The 22,343-nt window shown below is 43.7% G+C and overlaps 1 protein-coding gene and 1 pseudogene across 6 annotated transcripts in view; one reads left to right on the top strand and one right to left on the bottom strand.

The window, feature by feature from the left end:
- Positions 1-22,343, bottom strand: part of FSTL1 (follistatin like 1) — a 164,574-nt gene that overhangs the window by 22,699 nt on the left and 119,532 nt on the right. The window lies entirely within an intron of this gene.
- LOC100895957 (heterogeneous nuclear ribonucleoprotein A1-like) lies at positions 3,537-4,599 on the top strand (annotated as a pseudogene). The gene has a single exon (XR_004734212.3). The product of XR_004734212.3 is annotated as a heterogeneous nuclear ribonucleoprotein A1-like (transcript).

The following is a 22,343-nucleotide window of genomic DNA, read 5'->3' as shown; positions in this document are numbered from 1 at the left end:
GAAGAACTCACAGTGGGGGAGCCACTAGTTATACAATCATTCCCTCTTTGCAGGTGACATTTCTGTCAATAGGTGGCAATCTCTCTCTTTGTCTCGCACAGCCCCGCGCCGCAATGCAGAGGTGCAGTGTTGGCTCCTGCAGCTCCACCCAGCTCTATCCTCCGTGATAAGTTGTGCGGGAGGTGGGAGAATGGGGTGAGTGCCCCACAAAGACGGGTAGGGGGATCTACCAACACAGGGGAGGTCTCATCTGCAGCCTCATAGCCCTCCCTAGCGATCTCCATTCACAGGCATGCTTTAATGCAGAATCAACAATGAGGAAAATTTTCTTGAGCGAGACAGCCTTTGTGCCATTGAAAGCCCTTCTCCAAGTCCTGTCTTCTTTGGGAGTGGGAGTGTCAGGTGCCTCCCTGAGGTGACTAGAAAGTTCCTTAGGGTGGTGGGGGGTCTCACCTATCTTCTGAGGGACTGATTCTGAGTGGGAAGAAAGTACACCTTGAGAGGGTTTGAACATGCTTATGGGTTGGAGCAATGGTGGAGAGGGCTGTGGTGAGGAAGAGGGAGATGAAGCAAGGTGGCAGGTGGCAGTGGGGAGAGGGGTGGCTCTCGATGGCTGATTCAAGGGGCTCTCCACAGAGACTATGGGCAGTGAGAACCTTGGAAGGTTTGGGATTGGGCAGGTAACATGATGGATATGCTTTGGAATGTTTATTTGTGTTGGGTCCTTTCTGAAATCCTGATTCAAAGTGCAGGGCAGCCTGGATGGTGAGAGGATGGAAGCAGGAAAACTGGCCAGGTTTAAGATTATAATCTAGTCGGGATGACAAGGGCCTAGGCCTCAAGGCCAATGTTAATTTTAGCACCTTCAGTACAGTGAGGCGCTGCAGATATCTCTGTCCTCACAACCTCTGTGGAGGTCTCTGTATTTTTAGTCCCATGTAACAGATGCAGAGGCACTGGAGGGTCAGAAAAGCTCTGTGATGCATGGAGGCCTGAGAGTTGAGGAGGCCTGATAACTGGTGAGAGCTGAGTCAGGAGCAGAACGAAGATCAGTCTGACTCCAGAGCTTCAAGGTTCCCTTTTGGGGTACAATCCAGGCAGGGAGCTTCTGGGGGAGGGGACAGTTCCAAGGGCTGGTACAGGGTGAGGTCACGAGGTACAATGCAGTTTGTGAAAATAAAATAGAACTGTTTGCTCTGCGACTGTAACAATTTTAGGAATGAGGTCCCAAAGCAGTATGAGGATTTCATGCACGTGTAGATAACCACAATGGCACAGGGATGTTCTCTAGGAATATGACGTTACAGACAGGTTCAATATTACAAAGTATGAATCTGTTAAGTCTAAATGTACCTGTCAGAATGTAATCGATTTGAGTGGGGGTAGAGGGTGTGTTTTGGAAGTGTGGACACTCAGATATATTGATACAAAGCAACAAAATATCTGCCTGCAAGGGAGAAACATTTGATTTCTAGCTTTATCCTTCTGCATCATCTCCCTGCCTGGCCTCCATATTGTTTTCATTTCATGTGTTGCAAGCTGAACTCTGGAGATTTAGTCTCATGGTGAGTTTTCACATTGCAGACTCCCCTTTACAGAAGATGGAATGGGAACATTCCTGGCTTTTTACTAGGTAGAAAGTATCTGAGCAATGGTCAGCCATTGAATGGTAATAATGATACTTCATGCTTGTACAGCAATTTTGGTTAATCTGTAATTTTTACTATTGATTCCCAAAATCTTTTAAGATAGGCAGGCAGGGGTTACCTCTGAGGCCCTTCCAGATTTAAGATCCTATGATGAAAGTAAAACTGAGGCTCACAGCTACATGTGACTGGTCCAAGTTCTCACAGTTGTAGAGCTGAGGCTTGGCCCTAGGTCTGCAGACTTTAATCCCAGCCTCTTTCCACTAAACACTCTACCTCTTTACAAATCAAAGCCAGGAAAGGTGTTGTCCTGCATCCAAGGTCTTAAAAAATGGAAATTAATTTTGCAATCAAGAAAGATCCTTTGCTAGTAACTGGAGAAGCAAGTTATCTGCAAAACCACCAATAGAGGTGATCATGTATCTGAGTCTCTGGGCCAACCAGAATTAAGTCTGAACATAAAATACACTTTGAATGTTTAAATAAAGTCTTCTGAAGTAAAAAAATTTCTGGAAAAACAGTGTGCTTTGGCAGGGAAGGAAGCTTACATGCAAAGCCATAAAACCGTCAGCTTAATATACCATCATTTCACTAACATGAAGTGGGTCGGCTCTGTCCCCTCCATTCTTTTTCTCCTAACAACTCTTTTAAAAAAGAACAGCTTTACTTATGCCAAGGTGGAATTTTGGCTTCACTTGCCACTATTCTGCGACAGAGTGGCTTTGTTGACGTGAGAAAGGCTCTCTTTGCTTTGCCAGAATTAGTCATGGAAACTTCACAGGAACACCAGGGCCCCTCAGATATACACAGAGTACCATGGAGCTGGGGACAAAGGAATTCAAAGAACTGGGGAGAGCAGGGGGAGATCTGCAGTGGGGCATATCGGGTGAGATGCTGGTTGCCCAGGCAGCTCTTCTGGAACCCAGTATCACAGGCCTGAGAAAAGCAGAGACAAAGAGCAAAACCACTTCAGGACCTTGAAATCTGGCTGGAGTATCTCCTGCCCTTGTTCAAGTCAATCTGGCTGGAATATCTCCTGACCTTGTCCAAGTCTCTCTGATTTTTTTTTTTTTCTGAAAAGAAATGTGTTGGTGCATCCTGCATATGCTATGGAAAGAGGAGGAGGGAGTGGTGATTTCTAGCAGTGGTTCTGATGTGTGTGGCAGGAGGCACTGCATTTGTGCCATCTGTACTTTAAGTTTCCCTTCCTTATATGTGCTCACAATCAGTCCCTCATCTCAAGGTTAATGCACCAGGGCTAGACCCAGGTTTTGTGGGGCCTGAAGCTTAAACGGTTTGGGGAGGGCTCTGTAAGAAAAAGAATATACAATTGTAAATGCAAATTTGGTACAGAAACTTGGAAGGGCCCTTGCAAATAAAAGTTCTGAAATCAAAGTTTGATTAGCTTCATGGTAATCCAACTCTCCATTTGCCCTATCATTTTCTTCATAAACAAGATCTTTTCAACAATGGCTTTTGGGCCCTTAGTCTATTAGACAGAGCCCCATTCAATATTTGATGCACATATTGCTTATCTCACATAGACTCTAAGAGCCTTGCACACATCAGCTTCCTATGGACCCACCATAGTGTACTGCCTGAGAAAATTCTTAACAAATGGTTTGTATGTTAAATGTCATTTGTAGGTACAAAGTTTCGGTTCTGCAAGATGAGTAATTTTTGGAGATCTAATGTACAGCACATGGCAATGAGAGTTAATAGTACTGTTTGTATACTTTTAATTTGCTAAGAGGATATATCATAAGTTAAATCTTCTCAACACGCACACACAAAAAATGGTAGAGGCAGTGAGTATGTTAATTAGCTTGATTATGGTGATCATTTCACAACATATATGAATATTAAAACATTAAAACATTTGTACACCTGAGATACGTTCGTCAGTTTGCTCCTTTCTGCCCGTGGACGCCGCCGAAGCAGCATCATTAAAATCTCTCTTCTCCCCGCGATCATGTCTAAGTCAGAGTCTCCTAAAGAGCTGGAACAGCTGAGGAAGCTCTTCATTGGACGGTTGAGCTTTGAAACAACCAATGAGAGCCTCAGGAGCCATTCTGAGCAATGGGGAAATGCTCACAGACTGTGTGGTCATGAGAGATCCAAACACCAAGCGCTCCAGGGGCTTTGGGTTCGTCACGTATGCAACTGTGGAGGAGGTGGATGCAGCCATGAATGCAAGGCCACACAAAGTGGATGGAAGAGTTGTGGAACCAAAGAGAGCTGTCTCAAGAGAAGATTCTCAAAGACCAGGTGCCCACTTAACTGTGAAAAAAATATTCGTTGGTGGCATTAAAGAAGACACTGAAGAACATCACCTAAGAGATTATTTTGAACAGTATGGAAAAACTGAAGTGATTGAAATCATAACGGACAGAGGCAGTGGCAAGAAAAGGGGCTTTGCCTTTGTAACCTTTGACGACCATGACTCCGTGGATAAGATTGTCACTCAGAAATACCATACTGTGAATGGCCACAACTGTGAAGTTAGGAAAGCTCTGTCAAAGCAAGAGATGGCTAGTGCTTCATCCAACCAAAGAGGTCGAAGTGGTTCTGGAAACTTTGGTGGTGGTCGTGGAGGTGGTTTCGGTGGGAATGACAACTTTGGTTGTGGAGGAAATTTCAGTGGTCGTGGTGGCTTTGGTGGCAGCCGTGGTGGTGGTGGATATGGTGGCAGTGGGGATGGCTATAATGGATTTGGTAATGATGGAAGCAATTTTGGAGGTGGTGGAAGCTACAATGATTTTGGCAGTTACAACAATCAGTCTTCAAATTTTGGACCCATGAAGGGAGGAAACTTTGGAGGCAGAAGCTCTGGCCCCTATGGTGGTGGCGGCCAATACTTTGCCAAACCACGAAACCAAGGTGGCTATGGCGGTTCCAGTAGCAGCAGTAGCTATGGCAGTGGCAGAAGATTTTAATTAGGAAACAAAGCTTAGCAGGAGAGGAGAGCCAGAGAAGTGACAGGGAAGCTACAGGTTACAACAGATTTGTGAACTCAGCTAAGCACAGTGGTGGCAGGGCCTAGCTGCTACAAAGAAGACATGATTTAGACAAATACTCAGGTGTATGGGCAAAAAACTCGAGGACTGTATTTGTGACTAATTGTATAACAGGTTATTTTAGTTTCTGTTCTGTGGAAAGTGTAAAGCATTCCAACAAAGGGTTTTAATGTAGATTTTTTCTTTTTCCTTTTTTTTTTTTTTTTGCACCCATGCTGTTGATTGCTAAATGTAATAGTCTGATCGTGACGCTGAATAAATGTCTTTTTTTTTAATGTGCTGTGTAAAGTTAGTCTACTCTGAAGCCATCTTGGTAAATTTCCCCAACAGTGTGAAGTTAGAATTTCTTCAGGGTGATGCCAGGTTCTATTTGGAATTTATATACAACATGCTTGGGTGGAGAAGCCAATGTCTTCAGAAACCTTGGTGTAGTTGAACTAATAGTTACTGTTGTGACCTAAAGTTCACGATTAAAAGGAATTACCCAAGCAAAAATCATGGAATTATTGGTTATAAAGATGATTGTTGGCACATCCTATGCAATATATCTAAATTGAATAATGGTACCAGATAAAATTATAGATGGGAATGAAGCTTGTGTATCATCCATTATCATGTGTAATCAATAAACGATTTAATTATCTTGAAAAAAACAAACAACATTTGTACACCTAAATTTTTTGCAATTATTATATGTTAGTGATATCTCAATAAACAAAAATTATTTTTAAATGTCATTTGCAGTCTGTTTAGGTTAGTGCAGCAGCCAACAGTGTCACTTAGGATGTTTTTGGGTCAGTATGGCTGGGCTCCATGACACCCAAATAAGATATGTATCACCCCACGAGGATTAGCTTTAAGATTAAAAAAAAAATCTATTATGATGTTGTCAATCAAGAATTTTTTTTTCTTGTGAGATGGAGTCTCTCTCTGGTGCCAAGGCTGGCGTGCAGTGGTGCAATCTTGGCTCACTGCAAGCTCCATCTCCTGAGTTCAGGTGATTCTCCTCCCTCAGCCTCCAGAGTAGCTGGGATTATAGGTGCACGCCACCATGCCTGGCTAATTTTTGCATTTTTTAGTAGAGATGGGGTTTCACCATGTTGGCCAGGCTAATGGCAAAACAAAAAAGAGAACGGTCTGTGATGAGCAAGATGCACGCTCCATGGCATAAACCCAAAAGGCAGGCTGGTGTGGTGGCTCACACCTGTCATCCCAGCACTAAGGGAGGCTGAGATGGGAGGATTACTTCAGCTCAGGAGTTTCAGACCAGCCTAGGCAACATGGCAAAACCCCATCTCTGAAAAAAAAAAAATAAGAAAATTAGTTGGGTGTGGTGGCATGTATGTATAGTCCCAGCTACTCAGGAGGCTGAGGTGGGAAGATTCTTTGAGATCAGGATTTTGAGGCTGCAGTGAGCTAGGATCATGCCTTTGTACTCCAGCCTGGGTGGCAGAGTGAGACCCTTCCTCTAAAATAACAACAGCAAAAAAAACAAAAAGGAGCAGAGAATGTGGCTGCCCCCACTACAGCAGTGTCTAACCTAGTTGGGGTGATGAAACAAGAATACAGGCCAATGCAGTCCTAAGTAATGGTGCGGCCAACTCCAGGAGACGGGACTTCATAGAAGAGATGGGACTTGAGCTGAGCTCTTAAGAAAGGTAGGATCTGGATGGAAAATCTGTATGTTTTTGAGGAGGAGAGTGTTAAGAAGAACAGTTTAACAGTGGCACACGGCAAGAAATGGGTGAGGCGGAATTGGGGGCAGAAGGAAATCAGCTAGAAAAGGCCTGGGGTAATAAGAGTTTCATCTATGGTAGTGGTGGCATGGTTACAGAAGGAAGAGATCCAAGAGGTATCTCTACAGAATAACAAGGTCTGGCCACATCCTGAAGAGAGGAAAGAGAGAGTCTGGAGGGGCTGCCAGATCTTTGGGTTCGAGGGCCTGGAGGGTTGGTGGTGTGTCTCTGTCAGAGATGAAGCCTGGGAAGGATGTCCCGTGAGGGTGGGGTAGGCAATGAGGAGTCAGTTACAGACACGTGTCTCAAGCGACAGTGAAACATCCCACCAGCAGTTGCCAATATTGGCTAAAGATGCATATCTGGGCATCATCTGTGTAGGGGTGAGAAATGGAGGCAGAAGAACAAATGAGCTCAGGAGGAAAGGGTGAGAGTGGAAGGCTGAGGGTGGTTAGGGTGAGGAGGGAAAAGGGGGAGCACAGAGAGCAGGAAGAACAACCACAAGGAGTCTGTGCAAATCAGAAAAGGCACCTTCCTCTCCAGGAAGATGCATCACACAGTCATGGTGATGCATCACGGGGCTTGGCTAGCAAAGTGCAGCTTGGATTTCAGCCCCTGTCACTTCCTCATGCAATCAACAGCCTGCACAACGGTATGAGAACTCTGACAGCAAAACAGCCAAGAGAGTAGAGTTGGAACATTCAGAGAACTGGGAAGAAAACCAGGAAGCCAAGAGAGCTCCCAGAAATGGATGATGAATGCCATCATTTGGCAAATGTTTGGATGAAACAGAAAAAAAAAAAAAAAAGCTTTTAAACTTCTGTTGAAACCTGAACTAGTAACCCGGAGGGCAGACCAGGAAGAGGCAGTGATGTCCTGTGTAAGAAGAATTAACGCAGGAGGACTGAGGTGGGCCCTGGACACATCTCTGCCTCTAATATATGGTGTGACATAGGGCAAGGTGCTTGACCTGTGCCGCAGTTTCCTCAGCTATAAACTACAGAGGTTATAAATGATGCCTAAGTCCCTTAAATTGTAAGAATTCTATTAATTAGAAAGCTCAGGAATTTACCACTTCAGATGTTCCTGTATACCAAACTTCACTCTCCCAAGGAAGCTAACCTAAATGCCCAAACTAAAGAAACTGGTTATGTATACAGCCACTTGAGGGTATTTCAGGGTTTTTACTGGTGTTTGAAAGGGGGATTAAAGTTGGCTCTCATAGTCAAAGGATTCTCATAAACAATGCCTTTTCATTCCCTCCCAGATCATGGCAGAGGGAATCAGGGAAGCAGTAATGGGACTCCAATTGAGTGGCCTGATTTTGTTCCTAGTGAACTGGCTGGAACCCTCTACTCCCCTAGAATGCTATTAATAAAGTTTTTATTCTACTTGCATTTTCCTTGCAAGAAAAAAAGGGAAGAAAAGAAAGGAGAGAAAGGCTAAAGGAAATTCACATGAGATTCACAATTCTTCATCCTGCCAAGAACCTGTCACTGAAGTATGTCTGGGGTTGCCAGGGCTCATATTTAGTCAGCATTCATGCTCTAATTATTTCCACATGTAGTTCAAGGAAAATGGTTGATCAAAAGTTAAAAAAAAAATTCCACACACCTAAATCCCAGTACCTTCAACTAAAAGAAGAGAGAAAGCTCTAGGGCAGCTGTGGGAAAATTCCCAAGACAGGCAGTTTTAGAAGCATCCCCTGCAGTGACTGCCACATCTGGGCCAACATCCCTGCACATTCCCATCCCTCCATCCCAAGCAAGCTCACCCTCTACCTCCTCCAGCTTCCCAAGCCCTGAATCCATTAGGATTCACATTCTTTAGAGTTCTAAGTGGAATGTAGGATTTATTCCCCTGATATTGTAGAAGGCAGATGAGACGGGTATCGCCTAAGAGGTATCTAGTTCTCCTCTCCATCCATTTTGCCTTGGGTGCCACTGAATTTAAGTCATCCCTGGGTGGTTCCTGATACCACATACCTGCCGGGAATGGAATCCCCTGTGGCAGAGGGCTTGCATGCTTCCCTGAGCTGGAACAGTCCCCACCATCCCTTCTGTGGCTGCTTTTCATTACCCCAATTTGCATATGATTCCCCCTAAACCTGCAAGCTAAGCCACTGTTCTCCAAGGTGGTCCACATGCCCTGGCACTGAGTTGGATGCCCGACAATGTCATCTACTGCCTTCTACCTGAGCATGTTTAACAAAGTTTTTGGCACATGGTGCAGGGTGTTTTTCCTTTCTCCTGGGTGACTTCATTGTTTATGCAGCTAGTCTCAAGATCCTTGGGCTCCTCACCTCGAGCAACCCTCCACTTCCTAGGGACGGTGGCTACTGATGGCTTTGGGAAGTATCTGTGAGCAGAACAGGTAGCCACAGTGAACTAAAATAAAACAAAGGGTCCAGGGCTCCCAGGGTTCTATGTTTTGAAATGAGAACTCATTAGCCTTTGAAAATGTCAGCATGATGAAGAATTGCTAGATGCTTCTTTAACCTTCAGACGGGCAGATAATGTCCCACAAGACCAGCTAAAAAAATAATGTCACCATCTGGGAAGTCTGATTTCTCTGACTTGCCCAAATTCTTCCTGTCCTTCAAGGCTTGGCCCAAGTTATTTTCGATTGGTATGAATCCCTCCTTCCTTCTCTGAACTTTGATTCCTTTTTATATGAACTAATTTTGTTCACTAAAAAAAAAAAAAAAAAAATAGAACTGATTGTGTGGATTTTGTCTTTCTGGTTGACCTAAAGGCTCCTAGAGGACAAAGATTATGTTTGTCAGTCCTTTTGTAGGACCTAGCATAGTACCTCGTGCCACTTGATTAACCTTTGTTGAAAGCAAAGAAGGGTGGACTGAACCACACTGCCTGGGAGACTTGGGATAGGGACAGAGAGGAACGTGCCTGTGCCAACTCCTTTCCTGAGGCTGCTCCCTCCCAGAACTGGTATTTTTTGAGGAAATAGCCTAAAGACCCTGCCCTCCTCCACCAGGCCATAACTATTCAGTCTGGAATTTCACTAGAGATTGTCTTAGGCCCACAGAAAGACACTGAAGTGTGTGTGTGTGCACATGCGTGTGCATGCACCTGTGTGTTAAGAAGGTAGACAGGAGAGCAACGGGGGACTAAAATGGCTTTTGGTCATTTCCTCTGTTCACAGTTAACACACACCCTAACTGAGACATGCTGAGAGAATCAGAACTTAGTGAAGTGGAAGATAAGTTAATGGGAATGTGGGGTACCTCAGAGCAAAGCAAAATTGGGCGAGACTTCTGAGTATAGGGTAGGGGCAGACAAAGAGCTGCCTGATACCTTGGGGGCCTATACTAGGCAGAGTAGAGATGGAGAGAAGCAAGTGAGAAGGCAAGAGAAATCGTGGAAATGGGCTTATTATCCAAGGCTGTTGCTTTGTGTCAACTCTTCTCAGGAACCCTGCCCCTACACTGTCCTCTGAGGTAGAGGGAGGCAGGCTGGTCAACCTTCCTACAGCAGGAAAAAAGCTTCTTGCCTTGCTCTACCCCTCCTCCCAGAATGTTCTGGGGATCTCTAATCACTGGCTCATCCACTAGGCTGACCTTGCAGTGGGCTGTTATACACTGAAACATGAGTTGCCAGGGGACGGCAAGGCCTTAGCTATGCTCAGGTGGTTTATTTCGCCTTGGATTGGGTACATTAAAAGGCACTGTGATGCCCAACCAAGAGGTGAGACCATCTGACAGAATGGTGGAGGCTGGGGGGACAGTGGGCATGTTAGGGTTGACTGGACCAAAATGGAGCTGGGAGACCCAGCATAGCAGAGCAGCACAAGCCTCCGCTTTACAAACAGGGACAGGCCAGGTGCAGTGGCTCATACCTGTAATCCCATCACTTTGGGAGGTCTAGGCAGGTGGATCACTTGAGGCCAGAAGTTTGAGACCAGCCTGGCCAACATGGTGAAACGCCCCTCTCCATTAAAAATACGAAAATTAGCTGCGTGTAGTGATGTGCACCTGTAATTCCAGCTACTTGGGAGGCTAAAGCATGAGAATTGCCTGAATCAGGAAGGCAGAGGCTGTAATGAGCCTAAATCTCACCATTGCACTCCAGCCTGGGTGACAGAGTGAGACTCTGTCTACAAAAATCAAAAAGCAAAACAGGGACAAAGTCCTGGTAATCTCTGGGGGAAGTGTGGCTGCAAAGCAGTTAAGGTTGCAGCATCGTGGCAATTACTCTCTAGTCCAAGGACGCAGACAGAGTTAAAACCCAGCAAGAAACTCCAAGCTAAATGAAGTCTCCATATGTGTGGCTCAGTAGGGTTCTAGGAGAAGCAGACAGATGTAATTAGAAGTTCTCAGACATTGTGTTGCCAGAACAACTGCTGGCCAGGAGAAAAGTGGGGGAAACCTGGAGTCCGAGGAATACAGTCTTCCAAAGAAATGCCAGTGGTGTTCATCATGCTCGGGCTTCATGGCTGGCTCCTCCAGCTTGCCCACCCCAAGCCCTCGAAGACCCTCTCTCTCAAATTACTCCTGGAGCAATTCCAAATGCAAATCAAAGGCTCCCTTCACAGCATCCAAAGGAGGGATGAGGAATTCTCAGAGGAGAGTTTGGGCTGAAGAGACAGTTCTTCTGGCAATCTCTGGTCCCTGGTCCCTGGTCCCTGGTCCCTGGTCCCTGGTGCTTTCTGGAGCAGAGTAAGGATCAGTCCAGGAGGCTGCAAGTTTAATGTATGCATCACTCTGGAAGACCTGTGAGTGTGGCCTTCAGCCATATATTTTATCATCCAAATGGGGACATTTGAGAGTTAAAGGAAACCTTTTAAATAGACATACTTGAACAACAGGCCTAAACTGTGTCACGTGGTCACCTTAATTACTAGGCGGCCTATGGGATGGGAAAAATTGTGGTTTTTATTTTAGAGAGTGAGGATGCTAACCTGGTAACTATGGGTCCCCAGAAACCCAGCCATAAATTTTGGGACTCAATTTTCAAGGGGGCATATACTTTTCAATACTCAAAAGACCCAAACCCAGTAACCTAGGAAAGACAAACCCTAATTCACTACTCTTGGCATGAACTGCCTTTTGTAGCCTTAATCTCCCTTGTTTCAACAGCCACAGGAGGATTTTCAGGGGATTCTGCTGCTAGGAAGCTGGGGAGCCTCAGCAGATGGGACCATCTTTGCTTCTAAGACTAGATCATTATAAATCCTTCCAACTACTCCTCTAAAGAGACAATCATTCATTTGACATGTCACCAAAGGCAGAATGATTCCCTATTCACTGTTCACAGCAATAAAGTGGTCAGTGGAGTGGCATCATTCTACAGCAGTGATCCCTAATAAATCTGCCCCTGAAGGGGAGTGGTTTCCAGGAGTTCATTCTTCTACATTCTTTAATGTCTGAACGGAAAACAGTGGCACAGGAATCCCGTAGTCATGAAATCAGGGAAAGGTCAGGCTCTCCTGGGGCACCAGCAGAAATGACTGTTTTAGGCATAAGATAGCCAGCCTAGGTATTACGAGTATGTGGTTCAGCCACAGACTCAGTTACAAAATTGTAGGATATTTAAAGGGTAAGGCCCACCCAGAGTGTGTCTCCTAGAATTTTCTCAGAGACTCCAGGAATCACAGCCATCTGGTAGGCGTTCCTGACAGTTACTTAGTGACTCCGGCTGAGGGTGGCCCCCTTCTCAACCCTGGTTTAAGGCTGGGAGTCATTGGGCCAACATGCCTAATTTGTTGCACGTATTACTCAGACAGGTCCTGAAAAGCAGAGCACAAACTTCTGAGCTGAATTTGGAACTTTTCCAAGATTTCTGGGGCGATCAGGAGGGGCTCCTAACCTGTAAGCACCATTTTAACACCATTGTTCTCTGCTGGGCTTGTGTGTCAGGAAGTTCTGGCACCCCCTGCAGGTCCCCTAGATTTTAATAGTCCACTTTAGAGGAATGTTAATCTGTGGAACAAATTAAGAACTACATAAAGTCACTTCCTTTGAAAAGAAAAGCAACAATCCAAACACAAATTAATCTTCATTTCCTTATCATTATCCAACATGGAAATAGATTTCATCTATTTCCAAACAAGTAAGTACTATACAGGACAATCAAACAAAAAAATACCAAACATCATGCCAAGTGCTGGGGGCTCAAGGGAGAGTAAAGCACAATCCATGTCTCTAAAGAGCTTGTAGTTTAGATGAGGAGCTAGGGGAATGAATACATAAAATTTTAAATAACAGAACACCACAATCTAATAAAAGATAACTCAAGACCATGTGTGGCTAAGTGCAATGCATGGTAAAGTGACAACTGTCTAGAACAGTGCTGTCCAACAGAAATAGAATACCCATCTCATATAGAATTTTACATTTTCTACTAGGTACATTTTTTTTTATATATATGAAATCTCAATCTGTTGCCCATGTTGGAGTACAGTGGCAAGATCTCGGTTCACTGCAACCTCCACCTCCTGGGTTCAAGCAATTCTCCTTCCTCAGGCTCCCAAGCAGCTGGGATTACAGGGATCTGTCACCATGACTGGATAATTTTTGTGTTTTTAATAGATGGGGTTTCATCATGTTGGCCAGGCTGGTCTTGAACTCCTGACCTCAAGTGAGAGACCATCTCAGTCTCTCAAAGTGCTGGGATTACAGGTGTGAGCCACTGTGCCTGGCCTCTAGTAGGTACCTTTTTTAAAAATCAAAAGAAATTAGGTGAGATTAAGTGTTATCATTTATTTTAAGAAAATATATCCAAAATGTTACCATTTCAACATGTAATCAACAATATGGAAATATTTTACACCCTTTTCTCAAACTAAATCTTTGGAATCTGGTATGTCTTTTACACTTATAGTACATCTAAATTGGACTAGCCACATTTCAGGTGCTCAATAGCCACTGTAGCTCCTAGCTATCAGGACTGAACAGCACAGTTCTAAACAGTTATGGCTGGGTGCAGTGGCTCACGCCTAGCACTTTGGGAGGCCAAGGTGAGACAATTCCTTGAGGCCAGGAGTTTGAGACCAGCCTGAACAATATAGCAAGATCTTGTCTCTTATGAAAAAAAAAAAAAAAGGAAATAAAAATTGTTCTGAGTTCTGGCTTTATTACATCAGAGGGGGAGAGTTTGGGGAGAAAGAGTAAGACCTTCTTCAACTTAGAATACTTTTGAAGTGATGTATAACTGATATCAATAGATATTATCTGAACACACAGGCAAGGCAGCATGTCAGGCTGCATCTGGGACTAGAATACTGAAGTAATGAGTACCTCGTCCTTCAAAAATGGGCAGGTGTCATGGGCACTTAAGCCTAATTCTGCCTCTATTTTCAATGCCTGTGGACAAGTCACTTCACCCTTCTGGTCTCGTCTATTAAGAAATGTAAAATGTTTGCTACTTTTTCTCTGTAAGATTTTCTATGGCTTAGCTCAGAAACAATGACAAAAGGACTAATTAAGCTGTACATATTTGGAGGCTTTTCTTAGCTAAATATGCTTTTTTGGGGGCATACAAATCCATGGACAAATCTGGCAATGAGATAGATGCATATTTCAATATCTTTTAAAAAAATTTTTCTTGGCTTGACTGCTACAGTCTCTTGCTGTCAGCTTTCAATATTACACACACACACACACACACACACACACACACACACACACACCAATTTCAGTGCCTTGAGATTAAAGTCAATGAAAACATGTACATTCTATTCTTCTTGAGACATTCCTGCCTTGCATTCTTTCCTTGAAGCAGTTGGGAAGTCACAGCTGGGGGGAAGGAGCTGTAAACCCTATTTATCCTGGCCAATCAGGCCTTGGCTGACAGGAGGCCCACCAATGAGGGACTGCCAGGTATCTTGTTCCGTTGCAACAAATCCCCCCCTATTTTTTCATAAATTAAAACCCTCCGAGACCCTCAAGCTGTACACAATGCACAAAGACCTCCTTTTTTGTTCATTCTGCTTTCCCCCAAGGACTGCATTAGAAACTCTATACAAAAACATACTAGCTTAGTTGCTATGGATAGACTATCATTTGTGGTAAAAACACTTCCAAGTATCATGTAACAATATTGTTCTCACAGCTCTGGTATCCTTCATTTTTCACTGTGTAAACACTGGAGAAATGCCACATATTTAACTGTTTGGGGTTACCCCAAGGAACCCCTAACTCCACTGAAAAATGAAGCAGTATGCTGTGGTAAGTCCAGGAATTCTGACTTAAAGAGTTAAGGCCACAGGTAAGGGGAGGTGGTTGGCTCCCCGGGACTTCACCCATTGCTGATCACTGTGTTACTGGTGGAACTTTACCCAGAATGAGAGACTTTGCCTCTGAGATCTGAATGTGTAAATCCAGTGACAATGAATGCCTTTTTCTTTGTTTTATCAACACTGGAAACATCACAGTTGCCATTCAAATGAAACCAGAGAGAGTAAGTGCAGGAAGGATCCCGAAAAATAAAGGTTTCAACAAAAGGTGAGGTCAAAAGACAGACGTGACTACTGACTTTGGGCAAAGAATTACCAGCAACAGAATTTAATGCTTTATTTTATATTCCTTGGGACATCAGTTTCCTCTGGGAATGGTGCCAAGTTATATTAAAATTGCTGATCATGGAAGGAAACAATAAAAATATTTACTATTCAGCTAGCCTCTCCTAAAAGTCCAATTTCACCTGGGACTGAGAGAATTAGAATTCAGGTTTCTGATTAAGCAAGCCCAGTACTACTATCATGTCCAAGATTAAGCAAACTGTTGATGGGCAAGTGCTGTCAGCCATCTTCCAGGATGCACAATATTCTTGCAGAATATGGCAGACAGATGACTATGATTAAGATACAAAGATTGTAGGTATCTCCTCATATTACACATTAGACATTTGGCCTTATTAAACCATTTAGCTAGTGGATTCATTCAACAAATATTTACTAAGCATCTACTATTATACACTAAGCACAATTGGTTCTAAGTATTAGAGATCCACTGGAGAACGAGAGAGACAGGGTCTCTGTTCTAAAGGAGTACATGCTGTAGAGGGAGGAAGGTGAATAAACAAACAAAAATAACAAGTTCATTTCAGCTTGTGATGAGTAAGTTTAGAGGAGAATAGAGTATGTATGACAGAACTCTGGAAGAGAGGGCACCAGGGAATGCTTCCTTGAGCTGGGACCAGAAGGATGAGAGCATTTCAGATAGAGAGAAGAAAAGTGCAAAGGTTCTGAAGCAGGGTGGAATTTGTTCCATTCCTGGAGCAGAGAAAAGGCCAGTGTAGCCGTAACACTGGGACCAAAAGGCAGAGCAGCAAGAGGTAAGCTGGGAAAAGCTGGCAAGGGGTAAAGCATGTAGGGTCTTAAAGGTACTGATAAGAAGTTTGTATTTTATTCTTAATGCAATTGATGCCACTGGGGAGTTTTTCTCAGGGAGTGACATGATCAGATATGTGTTTTACAAAGATCACTCAGGCTGTCCTGTACAGAAACAGCAAGGTTGCAGGAGAGAGAAAGGGGAGAACAGCTAGGTGCTATTGTAATAGTCCAGGGACAATAATGATGGCGGCTTGGCTAGGGTAGTGGCGGTGGGCACAGAGGCCTATAAATGGAGAAGTGATACACTCTGACAATACAGAAGAAAGGAAAGATTGGGTATGAACAGGGAAAGTGAAAAATCAGAGAGAAAATTCCTGGGTATATAAGTGGATATCCAAAACCAAGCCAGTTCTAGGTAGGTGTGCACATGGCCATGCTGATGGTCCAGTCTGGAGTCACTGCCAAGAGGATCTTCTCTGAGACAGGCTCTGGGTCCAGACAAGTCCCCTATCTTTCTGAGGAAACTTAGTTTATGAAGTGAGTTCAGCAAGGCCACTAAGATCTAAGGTCACATGTAAATAGATCCTGTTCATGGAAGTCTGTCCATGGAATACTAGCATTGAAATATTTATGGGCTTTTCTGAAATGCTATCTGTGGTAAAATGTTTGGGAAACAATACTTATTATACTTTCTTCCTAGAGTCATAAATGCACATGAATTTTGTAAAACTCTGGGAAGTCCTCTAACAAAAAATCATTTAACCTAGCACATATGTGAACTTCACTCACTATACACTTTGGGTCTAGGCTCTTCATGTCTCTCCCTACAGTATTACTGTTCCTTGGAATTCAAGGCAAAACAACAAGGAGAACAATAGCAACTACTATTTATTGAGCACTTACCTTGTGGGAGGCATTTTATAAACATCATCTTCCTTACCACACACTATGTACAGGTGCAATTTTAATTTACAGCTTTATATTATCATTTGTGAGTTTTGTTTCCAGACCATACATTCACTTAGAAAAAAACAGTGGGTCAGGCACAGTGACTCATGCCTGTAATCCCAGCACTTTGGGAGGTCGAGGCAGGGGGCTCACATGAGGTCAGTAGTTCAAGATCAGCCTGGCCAACGTGGCAAAACCCCGTCTCTACTAAAAATACAAAAAGTAGCCGAGTGTAATGGCAAGCACCTGTAAGCTACTTGGGAGGCTGAGGCAGGAGAACTGCTTGAACTCGGGAGGCAGAGGTTGCAGTGAGTCGAGATCATGCCACTGCACTCCAGCCTGGGTGACAGAGTGAGACTCCGTTTCAAAACAAACAAAAAACAGGCATATATCTGTTCTGATCATATGTATCTGCAGTGTTCACTCACAATATTTTCTCATAAAGCGCTCAAAGAACAGAAATTCTTAACTCAATCACCTCATCTGTATTTGCTTGACCCAGTAAAATTAACAGTCAGAGTTTCCCACGTGCATCACCACCTCCTTTCTCCCAGTATTCCTTATCACTATTTTCCTTCTTCCTATTTGTTCCACCCACTTCTTCCTATTTGTTCCACAAAAACCACTTTGGGACAGTTCATCACATGCTTTGAACACTCTTAGGCTTCAAATTCCTAACTTTTGTGCTTCCCTCAGAGACTGTCATGACTTTCTGAATATCACTACTGTCACATCTGAGCCCACAGACTGGCAGTCTAGAGCCTCAGCTATCTGAGCCCCAAATACATGCATACACTTCAGCATCGGCGAAAAGAAGCCTTTTTCCTGGAGTTAAACAACAAATCGCTAGAGAATGAGGAAGTCTTTACATTCCAGGCCACTGTAACATGAGTAATTACCATCACTACACGACAGTGCCATTTACACTGGGCAAAATAATGATAGCATTACCTGGAAAATAACCAAATCAACCAACGGAAACAGCCACTGGGGTGGAACTCAGCTTGCTCTCTAAGCCACATACCAATTCCATGGAGCAACTTAAGCAGAAAATGAAGAGACCTTTGTTTGATCAAATGTGTATAAGGAATTTGGAGGAAAAATGCAATTACCTAAGCTGTAAAATGACCAGTATAGTGGAGTTAGTCATCTTCAAGTGATGGTTGTTTTTACAGGATTTCATATCCCTATCATAGTTTCCTTATTTTTGTCAAAAAAAAAAAGAGTACCTAAAATAAGAGATGTAATAAACAAAAACAACCCCAACATGGCTTCTGATTATCTAGGTTATATTTTATATGTTCTTTTGCAGAAAATTTAAAAACATAAAGACTCTTATCCAATAGTATCTCTAAGAGGAAGCTATTAACTTTGTAACTATCCTTTGAAACAATACCGTCCACAAGTAGCTTGGAAAGTTTTATTAAGAAGTGAGTCTGCAGTGAGTACTGAAATTATTATACCCAACAGTTAGCAAAGACTTCAATGTCTGGCCTCTACTCCAAATACTTCCCAGTCCCATTCTCCCCCCGAGTTCCATCTCCCAAGAAAGGAGAGTGAGAAACCCAAAGTGGACTCACACCTGAAGTGTGTTCCTACTGGGAACTGGGGTTTTCTTTGATCATTATCAAGCCCTTAGTGCACACACAGAAAATTACCCTTCTGTGGGAACAGGAAGCAGACTCCAATTAATGCATAAAGTGAATGTCTTTCTCCTTAAACTAAATAGCTAAACCAGAAAATCTGCCTCTCTGCATGTGGCTTCAGCAAGACCAAGGCCACACAGGGTAAGAAAGGAAAGAAAACAAAGTGTCAAGGGGGGAAAACCGGAAGAAGAGGAACAAAGCACAGACACATTCCTGAAAGACTGTTGGGACTCTAGGGAGAAGCCAGGTGAACTTCCTGCTTCCGACAGGCCCCATCCTGTCCTTGCAGCATCATAATTATAGCACACAGTGCAGAACCAAAGATGGTGGTGCTCTGGGAGAAGTGAAGCCGAGTGCTCTGAGTATTTGTGAATGACTGGCATGCATATATCTAACTCCATCCCAAAGCAAGTTTTGTGACCTGGGTTGGGCCACCAAGAAGCCATGCTTGGACCTCCTGGTAGAAACCCTGATGGTAAACAAAATTCAGGTATGTTTGAGTCTTTGCTCAGGGTGAGCATCTGTATTTCTGTTTCAATAGTGTTTAGCCTCTCTGATAGAAATTCCACATGTACCAATTTCACACTACAGTTTAGATGAGCCAGGTATCTGTATGAAAGTGATCAGAGAGTTTCCAGACCATCTTTTGAGTTCTTGTCCATTTTCTTTTTCTCTGTCACAAATGTTATGCCATAAACTACAAACATCCCTCTCAATAGCTAGAAATACATGTAATTAGCCCAACCCTTACAGAAGCTAATAGGATATGGTGGCAGTGGGATTAGGGAGGGAAAACGTATCTCTTAATTTTGGAATGTGGTAGGGAATGAGTGAATAAATGACATGCATTTATTAAATTCATTAACACACAAACTTCACACCATAAAATAAGCACTGGTCTATGTGCCTAGGCTTAGAAGGAAATTTATTTATTTATTTATTTTTTTTTTGAGACAGAGTTTCGCTCTTGTTACCCAGGCTGGAGTGCAATGGCGCGATCTCAGCTCACTGCAACCTCTGCCTCCTGGGTTCAGGTAATTCTCCTGCCTCAGCCTCCCAAGTAGCTGGGATTACAGGCACGCGCCACCATGCCCAGCTAATTTTTTGTATTTTTAGTAGAGCCGGGGTTTCACCATGTTCACCAGGATGGTCTGGATCTCTTGACCTTGTGATCCACCCACCTCGGCCTCCCAAAGGAAATTTATTAATACTTGTCCAGGAGCCCCTGGATCCTGATCATGGGCCAGGCAACATGATGAGAAGGTAAGAAGCTTTCCGGAAAACAAAATTAGGGTCCGTGCAATAGTTTCAGACAACTTTCTATAAGCCATTTGCAATACTGCATCATTATTTTTAAAAGAAAATGTGAACATTTACAGAAGCGAGAGGAAAGTTTTGTTTGCTTTTGTTTTTCAAATAAGTTCAATAAATCTCAAACTGCACACTTTAAATTAGGGGTTGTCTTCTCTTTTTTCCCCCCAAAGATTTCTTGATCGACTGCAAGGAGACCCTGCATTCTTCATTTCTTCCTCAGTGTTGCTGAGCAGCTGGCTTCTGAAATGGAAAATCAAGTGGCTCCTTTCTGTAGAGTAAACAGCATTTAGGATTCCTGGGCATCAAGACTGCTCAGGTGCCACATGCTGTATTGTTTATATTCCACTCAGTACATGCGAGAGGAAATAAAGGAAGCAGAATGCCTCCTGTTTTCTGATTCTTGAGCCAGCCTCTCTTTCAAACTGTTCTATACTAGGCTGTAAATCAAGGTAAGAGCTAATCAAATAACCCAATTTCATTAATTGGAATATTCTGATAATCCAGCCTAGAATATCTCCCTCCTTTTATATGAGTGGGATTTCAAAGCTGCATTTTAGAGCCCATCTACTCTAACCCCCATATTTGGCAGTAAGGTGGCCTGCATAAGTCCACATGGTATGACACTCATTACCTAGGGTGCCACTGTCTGTCCTGAGTTATTTGTCCCAGCCCATCTCTGGACAGTAAATGAAGGTTTGTTTGAAGCCAGCTCACACCAGGGATGTCTGTAAACTCAGTCACAGCTTCAGCCAGCACTGCTGCTATCTTCACTCTGAACCTTTCAAGGCAGCTGAATCCTGACAGGCTCATAAATTCACTCACCTGTTTCCTATGTGTGCGGCTCATTGCCAGTCTCCCGAGACAGTTTAAGGCTGACTAAGAAAACTGGGGAAATGCGTGAGGACAGGCAACCAAAGTCAGAGCTGCAGAACTGTGCGGATTGTGCTAAAAAGGCACAGAGCCAAGCAGACAGTGTCTAGACTTTAACTGGCCTCTCCCAGTGGAGAGGCGTGCAGGGAGGAGGGGAGAACAAGGCCGGAAAGCCTGCTCAGTTTTTGTTCAGCTAATGCAAATATATGACACAACCTCTGACAGGCTCCAGTCTGGGGGTTCACTCCGTCTAAGACATTTCTTCCCAGGGGCAGGAATTCAGCTGGAGGCTGAGGAAATTCTGCTAATCCAGTAATCAGAAGGAAGCTGGGAATACTTGTCTTAATTCCTGGGGAATCACAGTTCTCAAACTAGATTCAGTTGGGCAATAGCCCAAAGCAGCACACTGTGGGTACAAAAAAACAGATTTTAAAGATTTCCTGGTTTACAATCTCTGCTTATCTATGAGGAAAAACCCACAAAAACACAGAACTGGCTTTTGATGGAGGCCTATTACAAAAATTTTGCAAGAGTCTGAGTGAAATCAATTTATAAAATGTACAAATGTAGAAATGACCGCCAAAGTCTAATAAACATCATACGACTCAGAGATAATGTTGAGTTTGGGGAGTTTTGCACATCAGTTAGAATAAAACGTGCCCCTTCCTGTGGGTGGGCAGAAAAGCCCTGGGCCACACACAGGTACATGACACACTTGTGCAGTGAACAGTCTGTACAACCCTACCCAGCAACTCAGCTGGCATTTTAGAGCTGTCTTGCCATTTGGTTTTATTTAATGTGGAACAGTTGTGAATACATCTGAAGAACAAAGAAACTGCCTTAAAACATCTCCCAAGGCTGAGTGTGGTGGCTCACAACTGCAGTGCCAACTCTTTGGGAGGCTAAGGAGGGAGGATCATCTAAGACCAGGAGTTAAGAGACCAGCATGGGCAATAAGGTGAAACCCTGTCTCCACTAAAAACACAAAAATTAGCTGGACTTGATGGCACATGCCTGTAGTCCCAGCTACTCTGGAGGCTGAGGTGAAAGGATTGCTTGAGCCCAGGATGTAGAGGCTACAGTACGTTAAGATTGTGTCACTGCACCCCAGCCTGGGCAATGGAGCAAGATCCTGTGTCAAACAAACAAACAAAACCCCAAAACTCCTAAGTCACTGACTATTATGCTGCAAATGCTCCATTGTAAAAACCACACTCCTGTGTGACTCAGAAGTAACTGGACCTGAATCCAAATGGAGATCATGCCTGCCATGTCTATGTGGCCAGAAGGACCAGGCCTGAAGTGTCCTTCCAGGCACATAAGCCATACAACAACTGATGTAACCTGGAAAGTTAAATGATTGGGCCTCTACAATGCTGAGTGTGTTTTACCTAACAGAAGTATCTGTGGTTTGTTTTCAAAGTTTCACAAGTAAGACACCGTGACCATCAGTCATTTTTGAGAGCTCAGCTAGAGGGTCACTTCCTCCTGGAAGCGGAATCGCTCCTGAACCCTTCATGCTGGGGTTCAGGAGGGGACATGAAGCGCTCCTGAACCCTTCATGCTGGGGTTCATGAAGGGACATGAACCCTTCATGTCCTACACTCATGTTACATCACTTTGAGCCTGTGTTCCTGTCTGCCTCCCCACCGGGCTACAAGCTCTTTGGGCACAAGATCTCTATCCACTAGCACTAACTCAGTGCCTGACAGAGAATAGATTTACAATATCTTTTGCTTTCCTCTTTTGAGTTGACTTTGAAAAATTTTACTTTGTCCCAGATGAATGATGCAAAATAGGGTATTGAGATTTGGCACAGTTTTATCTCTGCATCTAATGTGAACGTGGTGGTTTGTGAATGTTTGGCCACTCCTA

Source organism: Callithrix jacchus, chromosome 15 (genome assembly GCF_049354715.1).
Source record: "Callithrix jacchus isolate 240 chromosome 15, calJac240_pri, whole genome shotgun sequence".
In the NCBI taxonomy this organism is placed as follows: Eukaryota; Metazoa; Chordata; class Mammalia; order Primates; family Cebidae; genus Callithrix; species Callithrix jacchus.
The sequence above is the reverse complement of the archived record's forward strand: the minus strand, read 5'-3'. Positions and strand labels throughout refer to the sequence as shown.